The sequence below is a fragment of the Lonchura striata genome, chromosome 2 (genome assembly GCF_050655825.1).
Source record: "Lonchura striata isolate lonStrDom1 chromosome 2, ASM5065582v1, whole genome shotgun sequence".
Lineage (NCBI taxonomy): Eukaryota > Metazoa > Chordata > Aves > Passeriformes > Estrildidae > Lonchura > Lonchura striata.
Genome location: NC_140704.1, coordinates 92,212,208 through 92,237,094, shown reverse-complemented (window position 1 = coordinate 92,237,094; position 24,887 = coordinate 92,212,208). Strand labels below are relative to the sequence as shown.

At 40.1% G+C, this 24,887-nt stretch overlaps 1 protein-coding gene across 5 annotated transcripts in view; it reads left to right on the top strand.

Moving 5' to 3' along the window:
* Positions 1-24,887, top strand: part of PTPN3 (protein tyrosine phosphatase non-receptor type 3) — a 158,940-nt gene that overhangs the window by 29,690 nt on the left and 104,363 nt on the right. Inside the window, exon 1 of one of the 5 annotated variants that reach the window (XM_085571782.1) lies at positions 9,261-9,434. The exons of 3 other annotated variants lie outside the window; for them this stretch is intronic. The gene's annotated coding sequence lies outside the window, so the exon portion shown is untranslated. Of the gene's footprint in view, positions 1-9,260; positions 9,435-24,887 lie in introns of those variants that run through there. One more of the 5 variants, XM_021528763.4, reaches the window with a different exon arrangement.

Below are 24,887 nucleotides of genomic sequence, written 5' to 3'. Positions count from 1 at the left end.
AACTACTGTATCAGAGTCAAACTGAAAGCTCCCTGATCTGAGTCATCCCTTTGCAAATGCTTCTCTCTTATATTGCTTATAATGGAAACAACTTGTGTAGCCTTTGCCTTTGCTGTCACTGAGGCATAGCTGTAGGACCCCATCATATAGCCCTCACTTTCCTTTAATTCAAGTGGAGACTTGTTTGATGATAAAACTATTGCAGCAGGGAATTATATTTAAAACTCTGTGACTCATTCATCTTATGCCCTTTTTTGGAGTCATTAGTAGGTCATATAACTGTATATATTTCATTCAAATTTCCATTTATATTCTCTACATATAATTGTAGCTATTTTGCTCCAAATATTTCTCTGACCAGAACAGCAGCCTCTAACTCACTGTAAGCAACTACTGCCACCTCCCCTTCTCCTCACCCCTCACCCCCACTTTATTTTGTGGTCTGTTGTCCTTGACAATTTTTTAACAGAGTCTAATCTGAAATTTCCAGATAGCAGCATACCAGGTTATAGCAGTGTTCAGCGTGTGCTACTTGGAGCTATTGACTCATAAAGGAACGTTTGGAAGAGAAGCATCAGGAATCACTTGCATAAAGGCCAAATATCCTACTCTTATCAGCTTAATTTGTTTCTTTCCATACTTAAAATAGTCTTTTAGCAACTAGAAAATTTCAAAAATTCTTTTGCTTTGCCATTTGCATCCAGTAAAGAAGTTACTATCTTTTTTCTTTTCCTTTTTGAATAGATATGAAAACTTAAGGTTTGTTTCAATAACAAACACATCAGTTTATACAGAATCTTATCATGCCAAAACATCTTTATGGACAAGCATCAGCAATGAGATCAGCTCTCCTTTGAAAACAGTTTTTGTTAGCTATCAGGCTTTACAGAAGTATAGTGCTGCCAGAGGAAATGTTGCTGATTATGTCATATTGTTATGCAAAAATTATAAAAATTCCACATGGAGTGGAAAGCAGGAAAGGAAGAACATATGATGGTGGTATATATTTGTTTATTTATAGGAATGGCAGTCAACAAAGAATACACAAACTCTTCACATCAGCAAACTAGCTCCACACAGGATCTGTATGCATCTGAGCATCAAAAACTGCAGATCCCAGTGGAACTAGAAGTCTAGGCTAGTCTAGTTCTAGTCTAGGCACCCAAAATCCTTGTTTTGTTCCTGCCTTTTCTAATAAAATGGCAAAACACCTATATGTGATCCTTTAAAAATCAGTATGTCTTCCTCCACCATCCTGTAGATTTCAGAGCCATTAGATGATTAGATGCCTGTGTGTCTATTAGATTACTCATTAGATTACTTTTAACACATGTGTAATCTAGAATTACACATGCATTTTTTTTTGCTAGGAAAGAAGGAGATAATGATTAGACTTCTTTCTCTAACTAAGGCAATCCTAAAGGTTGCTTAGGCACCTGGTCATTCTGGGAAAAATATGCCTCACTCTGCTTGGAATAATTAGAAATGAGAGCACTTGACTGCAGTGCTTGGACCTGGATAATAAATTTTGTTCCTATTTACTCTGGACAGAAAAGAGTCAATCTAAGTATCTAAAGTAGCAACTCAGAGCCTGCTTTCCTATTTTTGCCTTGCAAGGACATCAGCTTCACTGCAAATACCATCACAAGGTGATTCAGGGAGAAGAAAACTAAACCATTGTCTGCATATCTTTATGCCCTGAAGTCCAACTTTTGAGAAATCATGTTGAACTTAAGAAATGGGTTTTTAACAAAGAGGAAGAAAATCAGGAGGTTATGTTTCATCTCAAAAGTGGCAAATGTTTTAACACAGTTCAGTAGCCTCCGAAAAGATAGCTTTGTGACAAGGAATACGTAATATTCCAATATTAAATAGGATGTTGTAATTGAGGAGTTTGCCAGGAGGTCAGAATTATAAATCTGAATTATTTTAACAAATTCTTCTCTATGTGTGTAATCCACAGAGTGACAGCCTTTTCAGGGCATCAGATAATTTCTTATGAGATTTAGTTCATAAATATGAACAGCATGAAAAGTCAGGTACAACATGGGTATTTGGAAAGTCTAGAGTGGGATTTGGACTAAATCTAAAACTCCTGCACTACACCCCTTACTGTTTAACAGATTACAGACCTCAGGGATGCACCTGGGTTGGCAATGCACACTGTCTATGTAATTTGAGAGTTCCACTCCTGCCCACACTCACATTTGCAGTAACAGGGCTGTGAAACCACAGCTTGGAGAATACCTGGTCCTGATTAGAATTCAGAAATAAGGGATATAAGTCTTACCTACACACAAGAGCACACTTGTGGAAACAGATCCCAAGTGAACAGAGGTGCCTCTCTGGAGCACCTAAGGCAGAGATGTGATATTTAAAAGGTAGCTATGTAGGAAGCACTTCCAACCACTGCCACCAGCATCTCTCTGCTGAAGACGGTGACCAAGCACTCCTGGTTCAACGTGTTGACAGTTCTCCAACACAACATGAACTGGAAAACTTTCCCTACATACTCTGTTGAAGAAGCCCAAGAGCTGAATGTAGGATTTTACTCCAGAACCATGCATCTGTGCATTCACTACAACATTCAGCTTTTAAGTTCTTTGATACACTCTGTTTTTTTGTGCCTGTCACACCAAATAGCACCAGATATATCTGAGATATGTTTGGAGGGCTCATAGGAGGGTAACCTCTCCAGCTGTTTTATATCCTAAACACCTGGAGCAAAAGACTTCATAGTTACTGAAAGTTACTGGAAGTTCATAGTTAAATTTAGAACTTCTTCTCATCCCTCCAAAAAAGGAACTCATTAGTATTTTCACTGTATAGGTTTTTAAAACATCATCCTGCAAAATCAATTAGTCTAGCCAAGCGTTTGACTTCCCCAGACTCCAGACCTAATTCTTTATGTCTTCTCTCTTTAGATATGTTATAACCCCGTGTGCTACTGGACTTAATTGTGCTGAATACAAAAATGCTGAGGCATTTGCACATTTCATTAAGAACCTCTTAACAGAAGTATAGTTAAGGGGTTTTATGTGTTTGGGGTGGTTTTTTGTTTGTTTTTTTTTTAGGGATTTTGTTTTGCATTGATTGTAACCTTTAGGAAAAAAAAAAAAAACAACTGCTCTATTACTCATCTCCTAAAACAGTTTCCTTGTCATAGGGTGGGGAGTGGGTGGGAAGAGAGACCTGTTTTTTTGGTGGCAGTTTTTTTTTTCCCCATTTTTGAGTCTTAATTAACACTATTGTATGATAGCACAGGCAAAAGGGAAGGCTTTTTATTCTGTTTCTATAGGCCACCAAGTAACGCAGAAGCACTACTGTCACTAATTGGCCTGTGTGCCATCTGTTGGAAGGTGCTTTTGATTTTCACAATGGTCACAGCAGTATCACAAGCAATGCAGGCAGAAACAGTTACCCAGTAAAACACCCTGAGTAGAAATGGTTCATAAAACACTTGCAAGTGCACAGTTCTGCCTTTTCAAAAGAGAAGTCTGATTGCAATAGGTGTGTATATGACAACAAATTAGGAGACTGGTCCAGCCTCACTTAATTGGGGTGATTTTATAGGCTATAAGGCAGTGGTAAGACACAGGATGGCAGCTAAATCTGGCATACCCTGCAATGTAAATCAGAAGATCAAAATAAACTTTAGGGGGTTTTTTGGGGTTTTTTTTTTTTTTCCTTTAGGGGACATCTCAAGTCTCATCATTAAGGTTTGTTGGTTTCCTGCTAAATTCAGAACGGTATTTCTCAAGAAACCAGGACAGTGACATGTTAAGTTTAAAGACTATTAATTCCACCTTGTTTATATACATGTGAAACAGGAAAAGAAAAAATGAGAAGGCACTTACTCAATATGAGACAAAAAATAATATATTGCAGCATATGATGTTCTGAACTGACTTAAATATCACACATTTCAAGAGTGTATATAGTGCTATTTTACTTACTTTGGCCTGCAGCAGTGTCTGTACTAAAGCTTATATTCTTGCCCCTCACTTTAAAGCTGACACAACCAGTACAAAATTAAAATGGACAGCTGATCAACAACATTCCCCACCCACATCATGCAAATCAATCAACCAGAACGACAAGAAAAGTGCCCAACACTCCCTAAAGGCTCAACTCCATATCTTTTAACCTTCAATTAAAGCAGCTTTCTTCAATGCTCCATCTCAAACTCAAATGATGCAGAACTTAAAATGGACTCCTGTTTTACTTCACGGAGTGGCAATTTTGAAAGGAACAAAGTATGTTTTACAGCAAATTAGCATAGTACCATGTTGCTCCTCTTGTGCAGCTATATTAAATATTTTTGTTGGGTTCATTTAAATAAGATTCATTTAAATATGTTTTTCATAGTTAATTGCTAAATGTAAAACATTTGCAAATTTTAGACAAAACTAAAATTATTTGACACTTCTTTCCTATGAATCATACTTTTTGATTAAAAAAGATATGTCCTGGAGTGGGGAAATACTGTTATAGGTGAATGAAAAAAAATTATAGAAGTTACAGTAATACATCTCCATCTTTCATCATTTATAATTGTTATATATTACTAATAAGAGGAAACTTTTGAGTGGCCATAAGGACCCGTAAAGGAAGACTATGCCAAAATGATAATTTGAGACAAACACTTATCAGTAACAGCAAAGCCAATATTCATGTAAATACAAAGTAGATTATCAAAGTAGATATAAAAATGATTGCCTATTTTTTTTATGCACCTACACTCAAAATAATTTCCCAGCTATGTGTTTTAGTGTATCGAAGTTTAAATGGCTGAGTTGATTGTACTTTCACTATTCCCCTTAGAAATACTTTTTTACAGCCCGGTACAACTTTCACTGTTTAGGTGTAAGTGCAACGTTGCAGGCACATCCCCAGTGTGAATTTTTTTCTGGCACCCTTTCCCCTCTGTTTAACCAATATTTCACGATACACATTTCATGAATCAGCACACAATTTGCTTCATACATGCTTGTAAGTAAATGCAATCACTTTCAAAAATGTCAGCCAAAGTGTGGGAGGCTGATAATATCCATGAAGACTATGCAAGCATATAAATTACTTTGGCCAGACAATTTACTGTCTAACTGCTGGGAACATTCAGTGGCTGCGTGTATTCACACTCCCAGTCTGTATTCATTTAGACTGGGGTTTTGTGATAATGAGAACATACTTTAAACCACTTAGGATTTATTTTTTTTAAGTTCACAATTGGTTTATGTTTTTAAATGTCTTGTGAACTTGAGATAAGGACAGTGGTTAGAACTCCAATGTCTCTGGAACAGGAGAGAAGTTAATTCTGTGCTTGCATATGCAGATCTATCTATAAGGCAGGCTGACCACAGCTCAGATTGTCAAATATTTTTCTTATAGAGATCCTGTTTTGTTACAAGTGTGCCAGAATGTAATTATTTGGGATGAAATTTCACATCGTGAGTTTCTGCCTCCAGCTGAACTGATCATAATTTTGTCTTTTCAAGAAGAATTAAGATAAGGAATTGCTAATTTAAAACAATCACACAAACTCCTTACTAGTAGCCATCTTTTGAGAAGCTTTATCATGTCCATGATTCTGACAGCAAGGAGTCTTTTGTTGACAAGAAGGAATTCCTCCTAAATTTGGCTGATTGAGTTCTGAAAATCTGTATGTGCATGTGTGCACATATTTTATGGAATCATGGAAGAGTTTGGGTTGGAAAGAACCTTAAAGATCTGGTTCCAACCACCCTACCATGGGCAGGGACACCTTCTACTAGACCAGGTGGCTCAGACATCCATCCCCCTTGCCCTTTAACTCTTCTTGGGATAGAACATTGACAGTTTTTTACACTTGCACACTTTTCCTCAAATCACTACTGCTAACCTAACTGCAGAATTTATCTATATTAAAAATAACACTACTCACACTACTTTTTTCCTCATCAGGTTTTAATCTGTACCTGATCCCTGTCTAGGCAGCTGCTTAAACTGCCCTCAGAGATATTTGTTACCATGACAGCACTTCTGGGTGATGCTGAGGAAGTTACTCCAGCTGGACTTCTTTCCTCTGATCAGTAACTGAGCATTTTTTTTTTCCTGAGTAAACTGAGGTTCAGGTTGTGATTTCTTTTTATTTAAAGAAGTTCTCAGAGAAGTGAATAAACACACACAGAAATTTAGTTGAAAAACTGTGTCCTAGATGTCTTCAGCTGGATACTCAAGAGGATGAGAACAGACATCCAGTCTGTAGGGATTAACGTGTCCAGTGAATGGGAGATGATACTGCAAAAAGAGATCTTGTTTGAGTAATTACAGAAAATAATAATGCCTCAGCCACAAACGGTGAAAATAACAGACACAACTTTTATCCTGTTGTTTTTGTGGGGTTTGTTTGTTTGGGGTTTTTTTCTGAGAGGAGTAGTGGTTTTCCTTTTTAACTTGAGGTTGTTATTCTCATGGAATTAACATCTTGTCCACATTTTTGATTGTGTGATAAGAAAATAAATTGCATTAAAATAATTAATACTTATCTAATTTAGCACAACTTTAACAAATAGGTGATGAATAGAGGATTCAGAAGTGTTTGCTATAAACTGATACCGCATTTGGAGGGATAAATCATCTCTTGGTGAGAGACGGTGCTTCTGTGGTATCCTATGTGTGCCAATCCTAGGTATTAAATTATTTTTTCTCTTCCATGGTCTTAATTACTATAGGATTCTCTGCCTTTCCATAAAGTCAAGGAATTTGGGAAAGTGGCCTCCAAGAACAGAATTTTAAATTAAATCTGCAACTCCCAATCAAAAGTGGGGGTTTCTCTTCTTCACTGGCATGACTGATAGCACCTGATGAAATACATAATAGTTTTTACTCAGGGAAAGATTGGGATTACATATTTCCTTCAAGGCCCAGCAGCAGAATTTTCTGATTTTTGTAATGAAAGTTTTCTGCTGCACAGATTTGGACCTGAGTCCAGGAATTATACCACTAAATCAAAAGCCTGATGCACTCATATTTCAACTCTAAAGTCATCAGGCCCTAACTGTGATTAATTGGAATGGATAGGCTCTCATGCCTCTGAATTAATGCTCCTACACAACTACATGGGACTATGTGAAGGGCAAGATGCAGTAACCTTCAATATGAGGAGCAGCAGCGTGGCCCTCAGTGGTGTGTTCACTTTGTGTACTTGTTGTGTAGCACTGTTTTCCTGCAGTCTCTAAAAGAAAAGATGATGACTATTGCTTGCAAAGTACTTTGGAAAATACCAAGTATCAGTTAAAAAAAAAAAAATTAACTTGCTTCCATGGGACACAAAGCATTAGATGGGTCTAATGCTCACTTATTAAGTGGGAGAGGTTCTGGTGGAAACATAGTGACCTAACGGGCTGATTTGGGATGGCAATGCCAATGCTTTTTGACACATCTATTGTTCCAGACTTAAATAAGCAAGCTCACATTCTGGAGTAATGTTATAGAATTAACAAGTGAACTAATGTTCACTCTGAGTCTCAGAAACTGTTTAATAGAATGAAGCCTGTCAATTAGTATTTAAGCCTGTCATTAGGATTTAAGTGCATGGCAAATTAAGTTTATGTACCTTTAATAAATGACAGGAGATTAGATTATTAGATGGTTTCCTCAAACATTTGGGAAAGATCACTTTTCAGGAAAGATCACTTATGAGTGTAAGACAGAACCATTCAGAGAAGCCTGTAGGAAATCTGCAAAATCCAATGAATCAGCTGTGCTGAGCAGCAGTGGGCATTGTGCCTGGTGGGAAAACCTGTGACACAGCTACGCTCCTCCCAGTACTCAAATTCAGATAGGCAGTACTGTGTAGACATGCACGGCCTCCCATTCTCCCTCTAAAACTGCCTCCCATTCTTCTGCCTTCACCGGAGCTGCTGCCTTCATGTTACTTTCCCCAAACTAACCATGAACGTGGCTCACTAGAAGGGCAGATAGCACAAGATAAGCACTAGATCACTACATCACTAGATAAGCAGATGGCAAGAGCTAAGTTGCATTTTGGAATGCCCTATCACCACAGCAGATATATTTATATTGTGAACTGCAGCACAGAGGTCTCTGAATTAAGCTTGGAAAGGCAATTTGGAATTTGAAACAATACAGCCGTGTCAAGGAATCATCTGATAAGCTTTTCTCGGGCTTGTCTCTGGGTTTTTTTTCCTGGATCTGGGTCTTTTGCAGGGAGTTTCTGGCGCATCGGTTCTCTCTCTGCCTGCTCCCACCCCTGCATTTGAGTTAACAGAAAAGGCGGAAGGCAGGGGGCAAAACAGATCAGGAGAGCACTATCCAAGCTTCACAGTTTAGGAGGGTTTTTCTGGATAATTTAAGCCGGACTGTTTCATTGATCTTATGTATAGTCTCATTAGCACAAGGGCACAAGGATCAAACACTTGAAAATTTCTTTACAACCAGAGAAAACATGCCACGGGATTGCTCGGCCATTGAAGTCCTCTGCTTCAGTTAATTAGCGCTGCAGAAAGGCTCAGCTAATTAGCATGGGTGTAGAGTTGCCCTGACACAGTTACTCCGCTCGCAGAGCCTGAGCCGATGCCTCGGGCACGGCGGTGCAGCGCAGAGCCCGGCGGGGAGCGGGGACGCGAGGGAAGCAGGAGGCTCCACACGCATCCCCACACCTTGGCCCGCTCGCCGCGCCCCGCCGGCGGCCACACCTGCTCTCCTCCGGCGGGGAGAGGCGATCGGGCGGGCTGTGCCACCCGCTGCGGGCTGTGGCGACACTTCGCACCTCCTGTGCCGGCCCCGCTCTGCCCCAGGCGATGGCACGAGGGACACGCGGTTCCTCGTCGCCTGGCAGGGTCCGCCAGCCGGCGGTGTGCCCAGCTGGTGTCAGCCTCTGGAGCCGGCCCCCAGAGCTGCTTGTGCCGCGCTGCCAGCGGGCACAGCCGGGAGGAGCTGCGGGCAGGGAGGGTACCCGGGCGGGACCGCGGCCGCCACGGCCGTGCGGAACAGGTGACGGCGGGGCAGTCCCCGCCAGGGCTGCCGCGGGGCGAGGGAAGGAGGCGAGGGAACAGCTCCAGCCCCGCCATCCGCGGTGACCCCGCTCCCGTTCCCCCTGCGGAAGGGCGGAAAGCGCCGAAGGGCTTCCAGCGGAGCCGGGCTTGGGCAGCGGCGGGGCGGGCCGGGAGCTGGGCCGGGCCCGGCCGCTCGCTCCCTCCGCTAGGGGGCGGGCGCGGGCGGCGGGCGCTCCTCGGCGCCCCGCCCCGCCCCGCCCTGCCCGCCCAGCCCAGGAGCCGGAGCCGAAGCCGGCGGCGGGAGCGGCTCCGCGGTGCCCGCTCCGCACCTGCTCTCCTCGGTCCGCACGGTGGCGGCGGCCGCGACGGCCGTGACGGCCTTCTGCGCCCCCTGGGGCAGCGGGGCGGCGGCGGCGGCGCGGGGCGGCGCGGCAGGTACCGGGCGAGGCGGCGGGAGCGGCGCGGGGCGCGGGGAAAGTTGGCGCCGCCGGGGCGCCTCCGGGAGGCGGGGGCGGCGGTGCCGCCGGGGCCGCCCCCGCGCCTCCTCCTCTTTCTCCTCCTCCTCCTGCACCTCGGCGGGGCGGTGAGTGCCCGGCCGGGCGGCTGGCCCCGCGCCGGTGCTTGGCTGTCCGCCGGCCCCGCGGGAGAGCGGGGGCGAGCGCTGCTCCCGGCTGGCGCAGGGGAAAGCGAGCGGGAAGGTGCGCGGCCGTGCCGGGCTGGGTGTCAGCTCCCCCCCGACCGAGCCGTGCCGAGCCGAGCCGTGCCCTCGGGGGGCGGCGCTGCTCCGCTCCGCGCGTCCCTCCGTTTTCTGTTCCGCTCCGCGCCTTGTGTGTCTAGCACCGGCCACCGGAGGAGGGCACGGGGAGCGTCCCGTCCCGTCCCCGGGCTTCTCCCCGCTCGCCTTTGCTGCTGTTAATATAGGGCGAATTTGGCTTCTTCTCTATTCCCGGCTTTTTTTCCCCCACATCGTTGGCGGAGCACCCGATTTCAGAGTATTCTCGAGCCCCGAGTGCCTCGGGCGTGTTTAGGAGAGAGAGGAGCGCTGCGGGCGCAGAGCAGCCCTGCCCGTGCCCCCGACCGGACGGGTCTGCCGGGGGATAAGAATCCCAAAGCCCGGAGATACAGTACCACGACTAGTTAGCAGCAGCTGCCCCACCACAAAGGCTGCCGGTGCTCCACAGCGGTTACTTTTCAGCGTTTTGGGTGCTGACTTGCCCTGTGGAGATACAAAAATATCCAATATATCTAAGAAATATATAATATATCCATGTATGTCAAGTGTGACGACTATTTGCCTCATTGGTGTTACGGAACAGATGCAACAGCAGTAAAATTGGATACTTCTTTTAATATAGAATTCTCATTCATCTTGCAGCACTTCTTGTTTCCTCTCTTGAATGAACTTATCCAAAGTAATTAGCCAGTCTCTCCTTCTGTTGCTCCTTGCTTTCCTCTCTTTCAAAGATACAGTTGGGATTTTTTTGTCCTCCCTGCTAGGATGGTCGCTTCCCTTGTGGTGCTCTTCAGCCTATCACAAATTGCTACTGCTCTAATACCTATGTAACAGAAAGCAGAACAAGTTAGTTCTTTAATGCTATTAAATATTGGTACTGCTACTCTGTTAGTCACAAACTGTCTTTCTAGTAGAAATACATATATTACTGAAGTATTAATTTTGCAGAGCATTGCATTGAAGGATTATTTATAAAATAATGAATGTAGATGTGTGGAATACTTACTCAGCTTTGGAGGGCAGCTGCACTCTCACTTGTTTAGAAACAAAATTTTTCTGAAACTAGTTGTACAAGAAGCAAGTCAACAAACAGAACTGTGGGGAAGAAGAGTCTCCTCAGTCACCTCAGTTACTTATCTAAAAAGGCTTGCTTGCCAGTGCAACACAAATGCTAAATTTTTATGATGGTGATATTCTCTGGTATTGTCCTGTGGCAAAAATGTCTTGATAGGTTGGTGACAAATACTTAATACATTTTTGTTCTCTAGTTCATAAGAAAAAAATGTAATACTCCACATAATTCTAAGTACACTTAACAGAACAGCCCTCATTTGAAGGACCAACTTGTGATGATAAGATCAATTTTGTTTCATTAAGCACCCTAATATTGCTGGCAGTGGATTCTTGGAAGAATTCTTTAACACTTGTCATCTCTCTCTCTGACTTAATAAGCATTTCTAATCCTTCCACATCAACTTTTTACGTATTCTAAGATGGGGATAGTTCATTATTTTAAGACATAAATTTAAGTAATATCACAGTGACATGCTGTACTTTGCAATACTTAACTCTCCACCTTCATGCTTTCAAAATATTTTCAGTACAAAGTAAGATGCTGATAAAACTATTAAGTGATATGCTATTAAATTGCAAAGCTCCATAACTGCTTCTTAATTCATCATTTTGTATTATTGGTGTAATATACTTAAAGCAGAAGCAACAGAAAAGTAGTAATAAAAAAGCTAGCGGTAGTATAATTTTCTTCTTGAAGATGAAGATTATCTTGATTATCTTCTATGTTCATGACTTACCATGTAATAAAGCATGTTTTCATCCAATCCAGGAGTCTAAAATATCAGCTGATTTCTAAAGATCTTGGGTGGACTGTTTTTTTAGTAGTCAGTATTATAGCAGAGACAGTTGTGCATAGTTTTCTAAGCTTGACCTACTTTTTACACTGATGGGTAAATGATAGCTTTACATAGGCACTGAAGGAGTAATCTTACATAGGTATAACACCGGAAGTCTTATGCACAGAAGTCATTAATGTTAAAATTCTCCAAGGTGGACTAAATACCGGTACAGTGAGCAGTTCTTCTGTTTTGTCACTTCATTCACAAATAATATTTGCCATGCTGGCATCTATGCATAGGGGTATTTGTTCATTAAAACTCAACCAGTTAAAAGTAAAGTGTAGTTAAGTGGCGATGAGGACCACAGTTACCAATCTCTTTGTTCTAAATGTGATAAATGTTAATTGTTAGTTTTATAGAAGCCTTGTGGTGTGGGTTTGATTTTAGTTGTTGGGTTTCTTTTTCTTTGTTTGTTTGTTTGACTGAGAAACACATTCTCTAAGCTTCATGACTATGAACTTGAGAATTGATTTCTGTCAGGGGCAACACTGCTCATCTAGTGAAAAGTTTGCAAGGAAAATGAGAGAGCAACATTTTTCAGTTGCTTTCCCAAAACTACAGCTTTGAGTATATTAAGCAAAAAATATTTATTTTGCTTCCTCCTTGTATTTGTTGGTGTTTGCATCATTGGGTTCTCTTCTGGCTACATATGCATAGCAGTGCAGTGTATATTTTGTTTCAAGGTGTTGAGGTCATGATGTTAGCAAGGGAGATTTGGCACAACACTGATGAGAAGCCATAGCTCTGGCATTGTAGCCCCTGTTTGAGGCATCCCATACCTTGGGCTGGAGCATGGGGTAGTTCACCTGAATAGGAATCAATCAAGTAAGTCTGAACTGTGGTTGTCTCTTAAGAGAGAGACAGAGTTTAGGCAACTTAAACCAGGCAAGAGAAGTGCCAGGATCCACCAGAAATGCTCTGCCTGCAGTTTTGTCTTGGAGTTGGAGGCTTTTCATGATCTGTAGTGCTTTCCTGCTCTTGAAGCTCAGAAGTCAGAAGGTGGGCTTTCCTCATTACAAGTGGGAATTTATGGGAGGTAAGTTATTCTGTCGAGGTGTTTATGAAGGAGAAAGAGCAGGCACACAAGCAGTTAGAGTGGAGTAACAGATGTGCTGCAAGATTCATCCTGACATACCTTGAGATAATTGATTCTAATCTCCCCATACCCTAAAACACCATTGCCTTCAATCAGCATGTACTGAACCTCACTGAGTAGTTCTAATTTCTATTATTAGCGTTGTAATATGAAACTTAGTCACATGGCCACTGTGGGACTTTTGTGTTCCTTCTCTTCTTTTCATATCCTGGCATTCATGAAATGCTACAAAAGCAGATACTATAGAAAACCTTGTCTAATAGCTTGCTTTATAAAACTTTTTTTTGGTCTTAATTTTCCTTCCTATTGTCAAACTGCATTCACCATCTTGAAGAGCCTTCTCCCTGCAGAAAATACTGATACTTTGTATGTAATTCGGTTGCTTGAGTTGTGCTGAAATCTGGTCCATGCTGAAGTCTAGTCATGCCTGTCTGCTAGATTTTGGTTTAGATTTCCAAACATCACACATGAGTAATGGTAACAAAGGTTTCCCATCTTCTGGGTCAGGAGGAATCAAGAGAGACTTGAAAACCTTGTAGGTTCTTGGTGCACTGCTGTACTGTTGTTCACCTGGTGAGTCTCACATGCTCTTGGCTTACAAATTAGAGATGTCCAAGTGAAATATGGACTCTGGGCATACATTTGGAATCAGATTATCCATCTGGTGCTCCTCGGGAAGATGTGAGGTAATTTTTAATCAGTTTCCAGAAAAACTGATTAAAAGTTGTGAAATATACAAGCAGAACTGTCTCTACTTCCTCACCAGTCTTAGAATTCCTCTGGCTTTGTCTGTCACACTTCTGTGGTTTGAGAGCCTTCTTGTCTCACATTGTCTTACTATCCCTTCTCAGCATGTGTCTCCATCCAATAACAATACTTCTCCCTTTAAGAAATGCAGTTTTCTGTCCAAGAACTGTCACTACTGATTTAATAGGAGAGCATATCACTGCATAAGTGATGTGGTGGACCTCTGCAGGCTCTAGGTCCCCAAGTCTGTATCAGCGTATTATCCTAATGGCCACTGTTTGTAATGAAAATCATTAAGAGTGGTCTTGTCTGATGTATCTCTCTAAGTTCCCTCTGTTAACTTCTGCAAATGTCCCTTCAATACAAAGGTTACAGAACATTACAAGAGTAATGCAGTTAAAAAAAAAAAAAAAAAAAAACCAACAAAAAACAACAGAAATCCCAGAAGCAGTGAAACGTGCATGCTATGAACATATGTTAATCTGTTGTAATTGCTGTAATTTCATCAGTTCTCTCTCTTGGCAAGTTTAGGTTTGATGCAAGCACAGCAACAGATGTTAGGGGGAGAGAGTGTGTCCTAAGCTTTGAATAATGACTAAAAACACTGCTGAGGAAACTGTGCTTTTCAGAATTTAGAGTTGAGAGGAACTGTTCAAGATAAATTATTTCAATCCCTTTTTTGGCAGGAGGAATGTTAATCTTTCTGAAAGGTGTTGTTTTGCCAAAAATGAAATGGGTTCTTTTCCCTGCATCACAAAATTGAAATACAGCCAGGCTAGTAAGTTGCACGCTTGCTTGTATTGACCAATTCAGTATGTTTCAAGAGGCAAGGTAGTAGCCCTTGTCACAGTCTCCTACTCTAACATCTTTGTCAACAAACAGCTTTTATCTTACTAATTCAAGCTAGTGGCTGGTGCACTCTGAAATTTGTTAGGTAATTATTCTCAGTCAATACTGTGTTACTAAGGTAGTAACTTACCAGCCACAGGTGCAGTCACTAGTTTTGTTTTTGGAACTCTCCCACTTATATTAAGCGATGTTGCTCATAGAAATTCATAAAAAGTGAAGCAAAAGGCAGTCCTCAATTTAAACCTGTACTTGTGTGTTATCTTAGTGAGAAGTAAAGTTTTACAAGGAATTCAAGAGTTTTTAAATAATTCCAGGTGAAAGTAAAATCAGTGTGTTTTAAGTTCTCTGCAAGAAGAAGAAAAGTGGTTTGTGATTCCAACTCTTTGTTTTTCTATTGCAATGTAATATAAAACTAATGGTGTACTCTTTCTTTCACATACCTTTCACATAACCTTTCAAACAAGATAAAATATTTAATTTCTGATGTTAAGGTGGAAAATACAAAATACACTTCACTTTCCTATTTTATGAAGAAGTAGTAATGGTAAAGTTTGTGTGAAATCATAAAATGCTTCAGCCTTCATAGCTGGCAAATACAATTGCAGTGTTTTGGTGGTAACTCTAATTTTGGTGACTGACAGGTGTCAGTAGTACTAAACCAAGGCTTGTGCCTCAACATATGGTTTATAGGTCAAATTAAACATGCATGTGCACAAAGTAAAGCTACCTTTTAAGATTTTGTATAGCAAGATGCAAAAAGCCCCTTTTCTTTTCTGAACCAGACTTTTTTCTTTTCTTAGCCTGAGCAAGACTTTAAAAAATTGTTCTAGAGAAGGAGCAGCTGTAAGCAGCTGAAATCAACGGTGAAGTATTTCACTGCTAAGTCAAATGCTGTTTTATTTGCACTTTGAAGTATGAAAGTAGTTATGTTTTGACATCTTGTTCATTGATTTCCTGCTATCCTCTCCCTCCACCCCCAGAGAGATTTTAATCTGGTGTGTGCAGTGTTATGGAAAGCCAGTGGTTCATAACACCAAGCTGTGATGAGTAACCATGGCTATTTCCCTAGCAAGTTATGTGATACAGTTACGCTCTCTGGAATGACGCATTTTATGAATCAAAGCCTGGAGCCTGAGCTGTGACTTGTATACATGTGGGATTTCATACTGTAGTGTTGTTCTTCTGTTGTTTGCCTACACTTCTGTGACTATGGATCCTCTTGTTCAACTTGGGGTGTTCCCCAGGGATTGGCCCAAGTATGCAGAGGTCTGCATTTCTCTGTAGTATCACTCAGTTTTGGTGTTTTTTTTCTTTTAAACTTAAGGTTTTTATTCCATGTATGTGCAGTAGTATTCTGTTTCTACATCTATGTCAGTCTAAATGCTTTTCATAATTTTTGTGATTTGAGGTTTTTTTTTTTTTTTTCATATTCTTACATAGATGGGGAAGGACTATGCTTCTGGAACTATAATGGTGTAGATACAGGCACAGCTTTTGATTGAGGCAAATGTGAATGTGTACCTGAAGTTAAGAACTTAAAAGTATTTTTTTTTGTCATGGTTTCAATGCTAGTGGTTTTGAAGAATATATCTTCTTGACTGTGTTGCTGATATTCTAACTAGCACATTAAGAGCCTGTAGTTAAAGCAGATTGTACTTTGGTGAAGTTGAAGATCAGCTAGCACATGTTAAAGTACAGCTTGCCTTATCTTCACATTGTTCTTTCAGAATATGTGAGTCCACATTTACTGTAGGAAAGAAAGACATCTTTGAACAACCTAGTGAGTACAAGCTGTTCTTATTGGGTTTCAGAGGTTGTTGTAGGGTTTTGCACATGATTCTAGCCATATGTGTGTATATATATATATCTGTATAGCCATAAAGATTTATTAAAGCACTTTGGAAACTTGTTTAAAAACATTTGTCTAACATCATGGCCTACTGAGTGCATTGAGTTCATAGTTATGGTATAGTTCAAGCTTTTATGATGCCCCTGGCTTCTTGTTTTTGGATTCAGTGTGTCAGTGGATTGTATTAATTATCAAAAGTCTTTAAGGGGATAAAATTATTGAATTTTGATAGTTTCCTCTTTCACATAGAGTTGCCTGGACTACTGCTGTTTGAGTAAAGTTTCCACCCTTTCCTGTGTAAATTTTAAGTCTTGATTCTCTCCATTTGTGAATCGGTGAAGTTCTTTATTAGAACAATCCTTCTATTAATAATAGTGTAAACCTGGTTGCCATTTTAGTATCTGTTTAGTGTCCATTGCCATCTATGACATTCTCAGATGCCTAAAAAAGATGTCACAATTTTCACTTGGTGGAAACTCATTGGTGAGCTTGACTTTGGGTAGAGCATAAGCCACTCTAAAAATTGTCTTTTGCATTATTCTATTAATTATTAGTTTGAAAAGAGATCATGTCTTTTGCAAATGTTTTTACAGAAAGAATTTACTGTTTTAATGATCAACCTTACATTAAAACCTTGTTTTAATGATCAATCTTTCTATCTTCACAACATGATTTTGTAAGTGTAGTTTATTTTGTGTGGTACCTGAAAATGTTGCTAAAAATTCAGCCATGCATGACTGCTTGGTTAAAAAATTTAAGTTTTCCATGTATTTAATAAATGCATGCAATAGTAGAACAAGATACACCATAGTCTGCTTGGAGAGGTATGCAGCATTTGATGGCTGTTTCATAGAATATTGCAAACTAGTGATAAAAATCCAATACTTTTTTTATAGCCTAGAATTGTGGAGAACAGTTTGGGATGGAATCAATGCTTTTTGGTTTACTCCAAAAGTATAGTTAATTTGAGGTATCCCTGAGAAAATTCATATGTGCAAATATTAGGAAACTCCTAATTTGTGAAAATACTTGTGATACTGTACTTTGTGTATATAAAATTAACAGCTTTTAGTAAAACTGCACATAGGTGTAGGGTTTTATATTTGCAGCCATGATGGAGGTTTTTCATTCTTCTTGCTTTCAGATTTGTTTGACTTTAGCAACACATTTTTTCTTTAAAGTAGTTGCCAGAAAGTTTAATCAATGGAAGAAATTTCTGTGGGACCACACCATTCAGGGAACACTACTGATATGACAAGAAACCAAAAATCCCTGACATATTTTAGAACTCCCCAGAATACTCTTGTAGTAAAGCAGCTGTCTTAATTGTAACTTTCTGTTCATTAAATTCAATGTTTTTTAAGTTTATTCTCCAGCTTTGGTTGGTGTGCTTCCTATTAATATTGTAAATGCACATCTGGAGAAAAGGTACCTATCTTAAGGAAGCTGGTGATTTGGCACTTGGCAGCTGATAAGTTTCCAGGATTAAGGGAAGTGCAGTGGCTTTTGATAACTAGGAAGTGATTCAGTGTTTGGTAGTGGGAAAAGCTGTGGGTTATGTGTTTTGTGGTTTTCAGGATTTTTTTGTCTTATACCTTTTTTGAATAGATAGCTCTTTATTATTTTTCGGATAAATATTTAATCTTTCAATTCATTCATGTGATACGTGGTGCCTTTAACCAAAGGTACCAAATAACTGATGTATCATGTTAAGTGTCCTGTTACTGTTCAGTGACAGAGCCTGAACTGGCCAACAGCATCCTGCTTCTCGCCAATGCTCTGCATATATCAGGTATCATCTCCCTGGAATGAATTGGGAATATCGTACTTTTGTTGGAGCAGATTGCATAGGGTAGCAGCCTCACAGTTATTTCTCCTTGTCAGTATGAACAGAAGAACACAATTACACAGTTGGGCATATTCAGAATTAGGAAAATTTTCTTCACCAAGTGAATTTGCAAGCTTTAGAACAGCCTGTCCAGGGAAATGGTGGAGTCACCATCCCTGGGGACATTTAAAATGCATGTAGATGTGGCACTTAGGGACATGGATTAGTGGTGTCAGTGCTAGGCTAATGGCTGGACTTGATGATCATAGAGATCTTTTTCAGCCTAAATGATGCTATGATTCTGGTAGAGGTAGTGGATCACTAGAACAGCTTCTTCTTATTTATCTTGACTTCTTGATTCTGAAAACACAATATAAATAAAGTTTCTTCAAAACAACCCTCCATCTTCTTGGATCAAAAGGATTGCAGAGGAGTTGTGATTGTTTTATACAGGAAACCAACCTTTTTTATGATTTGTTCCCCATTTCCTTTAGCTTATAAAGGAGGACTCTAACCTTTTATTAAAAGAAGTTTTGAAGGATAATATGCTCTGAAAATACCATTTATTGTGGTCTTAAAAGCAAGCCTCTAGAATCTCTTGTATTGGGGTCTAAAGTCAGCTCTGTCACCAGGTACTCTCAGGAGCAAGCATTTTTGTTACTATTATCAGTTACAACCTCTGTTACTTGTTAACTAGTGTCTACTACGTTGGCTGGACTTGGAGTAGTGTTGTGTTGTGTACTATGGTCATCCTTATTTGGTTTTGCTTTTTTTTTTAAGGATTACACAGGAAGTAAATCTTTTCCAGTATAAAACAACTGGCTTAAAATTTCTCTTTTGGGTGTCAAAGTAATCAGCTAAAGACAATTACAAGCTGTTTTAATTGGTATGAAGGAAAGAAATCTTCATGTTGCTTAGTCTCACAAGTGCCCAGCACTGTGTCTTTATTATCACCTCATTTACCGAAGGCAAAAGTAAATTTTTTTTGGGCCATGTTTGTCGCTCTGCCTTCTGTCCCCTTGACATTTATGAACACATTAATGTAACCATCAAACATGGTCTATCTCCTCCACTGCTTATCATCATAGAATCATTGAATGGTTTGGGTTGGAAAGGACCTTAAAGGTGATCAAGTTCCAACCTCTTTGTTGTTTGCAAGGATACCTTCCACTAGAACAGGATGCTCAAATCCCCATCCAACCTGGCCTTGAACACTTTGATGGATGAGGCATCCACTGCCTCACCACCCCCACAGGAGAGAATTTTGTCCTAATAGCTAATCTGAATCTACTCTCTCCTAGTTTGAAGGCATTCCCCCTTGTTCTGTCACTATGCTCATGTAAAAAATTCCCCCTCCTTTTGTAGTCCCCCTTTAGCGACTAGAAGGATTAGTGTATTTAATTAAGTAAAATTATTTCTAAGGTCAAGATACTATGCTTATCCTTATAACTTTTTTTACAAAAGTAGATAGGCCTGATGTTGTAGAAGCTCTGAAGAAAGTGTTGCTGTAGGTATCACCTCAGTTGTGTAGATGGTCACAGCACTGCAGGACTCCTGTGTCTATCAGTGGTCCTCAGCTGCCACGTGCCAGCACCCAGAGCTGTGAAATGGCCTCTCTTGCTTAGAGACGGCTCACAGCATTCCTTGAAGCACGTTTGCTTTTCTTTTCTGGCAGTGTGGAGAAAAACTGGCTTTACAACCATCTGCATAAGGTAAAGTTGAACTTTTAACATGGGTAATAAAAAAGCCTGTTTTACTGGATTGATTAGAGGCAACTTCAAGGCAATCAGCAAATGTGCCTCTTGCCAGCAGATAAGCTTAGACAGCATGAGGAGCCTGGCTTTATTAATATCCTTTTCCATTCATTGAGATCCCTTTTGGCAGTTGATGTGTGACAAGTAAACGAGGTGCAAGGTTGTGTTTCTTCATATGGTTAACTCTGATGTGCTGTCAGGTGACCTGAAGCAGCATTGGGTCAAATAAACACTCCACTCCTGCATTTTGCTGTTTAAAAAGCGTGCTGGTTATCCATCCCTGCACCTGTAATGTTCGATCCTCTTGGTTTCAACACATTTTATATGTATAATGTCTTACAGACCTCAAGCTGTGAACTATATTGAGAGATAACAGCCTGCCCTAGGGCTGGGGCTTCTGTGAGAGGCTCTGCAGATATCTGTATTGTTCTGCCCACACGGCAGAGGGTGAGCAGCTCCTTGTGTTCAGTCACCACCTACACTGGTGCTCCCTACATCCTCTGTCTGACAGCTGGGCAAGACTGGCAGTACGGAGGAATGTGTGAGACTCACAAAGGCCTGGGAGCTGAGAGAAGAGGGGAAGGGCTCAGGCTTGGAACCCTAAGAGATGAGAGCAGTAGTAGGTGAATGCTCAGAGGCATCTGGGAATGCCTCTGTGACTCTCTTAGGATAGTGGATGATGCCAGAGGTACTCACTAAAAGGGATCACTGATATATTACCAAGTTATTTAATAATAAATATAGGACTTGACCAGTTACATCTATTATAAATCTGTAGATACTTGAAATAAATATTCTGCAGACATTAAATTCTATTATTCTGCTTTCATTTGTGGGGTGCTTATGTTTACTGGTTTTTTTTTGTTTTCTTTTTTTTTTTTTTAATTAGATATATAAGGGGGGAAATAATATTTGCTTTGAGAACTATTTAACTCTGGGAATAGATTATGCAGAGAAGTATTGAAGTCTTCCTTACTGGAAATATTCAAGGTTTGACCTGATGGGACCTTGGAAAATCTATTTTAAAACCCTACTTTCAAGAACAGTTAGATCAGATGATCTCCAGAGGTTCCTTTCAACCTAGATTTTTCTATGAGTCTGTGATCTAGGTCACATATAGCCATGTTTTTCTAAAATATTTTTGGTAGCATAATGAAAATTACATTAATCTTATTAAAATAAAGGGTATTTTTTCTGTTGAAAATAAATGTGGGAAATCAGTCCACCAGTGCAATACTGTTGCCAGTATACAATGATAAATTTACTAAAAGAATTTGCATTGTTGTTCTATATTAGAAAAATAGCTGTAATGTTGGTACTCAGTTATTTTTACATATATGAGAGCAGAAAGAGCTCTTAGTGAGGTTGCATCCTGTAAGGAGTTTGCTTGACACACACCATGCTGCTTGAGTAGTGTTTAACAACCTTGTTTCAAACCTAATCAGAAAGCATTTGACTATTAGTAACAAATACTTCCCCTCCCCCTTTATATTGGTTATATGTAAATGATGAATACCTGAATGAAGATTTTATGGCTGACAGCATATTTTATATGTATATATATGAAAATAACATATATATTGATGTTTGTTGCAGAACAAATTGAGCATGTTAAGACAAGCTTATAAATGGTGGAGCTATATTTGTTTCAAAACACTTGGAAGTAGACAAATCCTGTTTGGTTTCTGGGCATTTTTTAAATTTCTTTGTCTGTTTTCCAGATTGGCCAGCTGTAGGTGTTGGCCTTCTGGTGTGTTTTTGGTTTTGTCCCAGCAATTCATTGTAGAAATTGTTACAAAGTCAATGTAATCTATTGGCATTCCTTGTATGACGTTTCAAATTAGCCTTTCAAATTTTGCCAAGGTAATTCTGCTGTCTACTGGTTCAGGAAATAATCCTGAGGTGTGTAGTGATGTCTGTGCATGTACTATGTAAAATTTGTACAGTGCTGAAGAAGACATAAAAATTTAGACCTGGCTTTCAGAGTGGAATTTAAGGATCTCTTACTGGAGATAACAAAATCCTGTAAGCTACTTCATGGGAAAATATACTTAAATATTCAAAACCTTTTATGTTAACCTGCAACTGATTTGTATGTAAAATTAGGTGCAGGGACTACTTGGTTTAGTTATGATTTTGCTTGAGTACATTTAACAAGTTTTGTATATTGTTTCCAGTGCTTAACTTTGCAATAGAAGAGGAGTACATATGTATATATATGGATACACTTTACAAGTCTGTTTTTACATGACTAATCAGGTTATTTTTAAAATTTTTGTTTCTTTTCATTAAGCTAGTAAAAATATTTCAAGCAGGGAAAAAACCAGTTACAAGGTCAGCATTCCTCTAAATGAAAACATTGTATTATTTTTACCTGGTGTTGCTAATGATTTATTCTTTTCTTTGTTGCTTGTTTAAATTATTTGATCTCTTTATTTTCTTTGCATTTAGATCAGCCCTACTTTTTTTGTTTTCCTGGCACCTAACTGCTTTAGGACCTGCTCTTGAAGTGGGCAGAAAGGTGTTCTTGCCTTCGAGAACAGATGTTTGATGTAGAAGTTTGTTATTCTTCCATGACTCCTTAGTATAATTGCAGCCATCACAGACTGCTCGAATAGCGCTGCTCCAGGCACCGGTGTGCTGTCACCTTTCTCTGGATGGCTACGTTTATAATTAACTACTGTTTGCACAATTAAAAATATTATAATTTAGGCGACAGCTCCCCTTGACAGGGCAGGGAAGGGGGCAGAAATGATTCAAACGGATTATTCCTAGAATAGAGGAATTGGTGGTTTTGACTGCCTGCTGCTCTCCCGGGGCAGGCAGCGCACAGGCTTTCCCTGGAGCTTGTTCTGGGCGAGAGGGCAGCGCTAGCTCAGCCCGCGGGTGCTGGGAACAGCCGCACCTCCGGGCGGGCTTTGGGAGCCTCCAGCCCGGCCCTGGCTAATGGGTAGCTCGGAGCTCCCGTGTTCCCAGCGCGGGGCGGCTCGCGGTGGCGGCAGAGCGGCCAGGGCGGGCTGCGCCGGGGACCTGCGGCCACGCTTTTGGCGGTGGCACTGGCATCAGCACAGCCAGGCTTCTCTTCCCAGCTCCGTTTTCAAGCCTCTTTTGGAGGTTTGCAAGGCTGAAAAACAGAAGAAAGTAGCCATCTAAATCTGCATTTTTGAATTTTTTAATCTTTTCTTTACTGCGTTTGGGATGGGAGTTGTGTTACTGAATTTTGTGGGTTTGATAACGCTTTGTAGTAGCTGAACTTTTAAATTTAGGGAAAAGTGCTACAGCCTCCAAAGGATTTAATTTTGCTTCAAATACATTGATATTCTGCTTTTTTTTCTCTCCAAGTATTTGATTAATTGATCGAAACAGTTTTGTTTTTTTCTGAAGCAAATCACAGTATGATTCCTCCAATTCCACCTACACAAGTAAGAATGCACATTTCTTTCTTACAAGCTTAGTACATTACAGTACTTGTCTAATTTTGTACATCTTTGACAATGTTGCCAGTTTTCTTCTTCACAGTTTAATATTGGTCATTGAGCAAAAGGGTCTTGGAGATAAGAAGGTGATAATTTGCTAAACTGTTGCATACTGAAATCTTGAGGTAGAAAAAAGTAATAAATACAGTCTGTGATGATGATTGTAATAATACCACCAGAAAGAGTTGTCATCCTTGTTCTTCTGAGGTTTTAATTTCCCTCTTCTTATATTAATATAAGATATTAATAAAGTGGAGCTGGAGAGTTGTCTCAAAGCATTAAAAGTGAATGACGGCACAATATTTTATACTGTGGCAGGTCAATCCTCTATCTGTAAAAAAAGATATTAAGACCTCTATTTAAGTGTAGTAGTTCATGTCTGGCACAGAAGTTAAGGTGTGTATGTGGTCACTCTTGGCTGTCTGTACATGAATAATTTGAGTCATGTTGGAGAAAAAGGTGACAAATTCAGTAGTGAGAGAATACCAGATAGTTGAATGAGATGCATCTGACTCCTCATCCAGCTGTGCAAATAACATTTCTTGAGACTCACTTCAGACCCAGCATGAAATCATACTATCTAACATTTATGAAGGGAAACCCACAAAAGATACTGAAACTTCAATGGACGTCTAAAAAACCAGCCCCAAAGACTGTATTTTATTTCACAATATTCAATGGTTTAACCGCTCTCCTTTTTTTTTTTTTTTTTTTTTTTTTTTTTAAGTGGTGGTAGTAGGAATTTGTACAAATCCTAAATACATTCTTTCTTTGCTGCCTGGCACTGATCTAGTTCTTGAGGAACAAACTTCCTTCATTTTTTTTAAGATGCCAGGTAGTTCCTCTTTGCTATCTTATCTAATTTCTTTTTCTTCCAGCTTCTGTATGATTGTCATACCCATGTTACCATTTGCTTTGTTCCATCCCATTATGCTTTTATTCATCCAGTACTTGTTTTTATGTCTGATCTTCTGCTTATTCTACTTGAAACCCCTATATTCTTCAAAGCCTGCACTAGTTCCTGATTCAATTATTCTTATCAGTCCTGATTTATTTTTATGTTTGAACATCATCTGATATAATGCTTTTGAAATTTATGGGAAGGGGAGCTCTTTCTTCATGAATGTGGCATTCCCTTTTTCCTCAAGGTTTTGAAGTGCTTCCCAGCCAGAGCTCTGCTATGAAGATCTCTTAGACCTTCCTTCCAGGCAGGCTGCTGCAATTCACTTTGGCTGCTTTGTGTTTGCTGGTTCAGGGTAGACAGCCAGCTTGTCATTGCATTCAGTACCCAGCAAAACTGTCCTACCAGTTATTCTTTCTAGTCTTGCAAATCGCCTTTACTTTGAAAGAATTTCTGTTCTTGTTGTATTGCTTCAAGAGAGGGACTCTATGCTGCTGCATGAATTTAACCCGGTTGAAGGTTACATACCTTGCAAGTTTTGGCTAGATCTAGCAGTTAATTTGCAGTGCATGCTGAAGCTGACTCCCCACCCTATTTTTTCAAGGGACAAACTTGCTTACGTGAAACACTAGGTTTTATTAATAGTATGAAAGTGTATGTGGTGTAGGTCAGAATTTGTACTTTGATTCCAAAGATCACGTAGCAGTTGAGAACACTCAGCATGTGTAAATATTGATGTCAC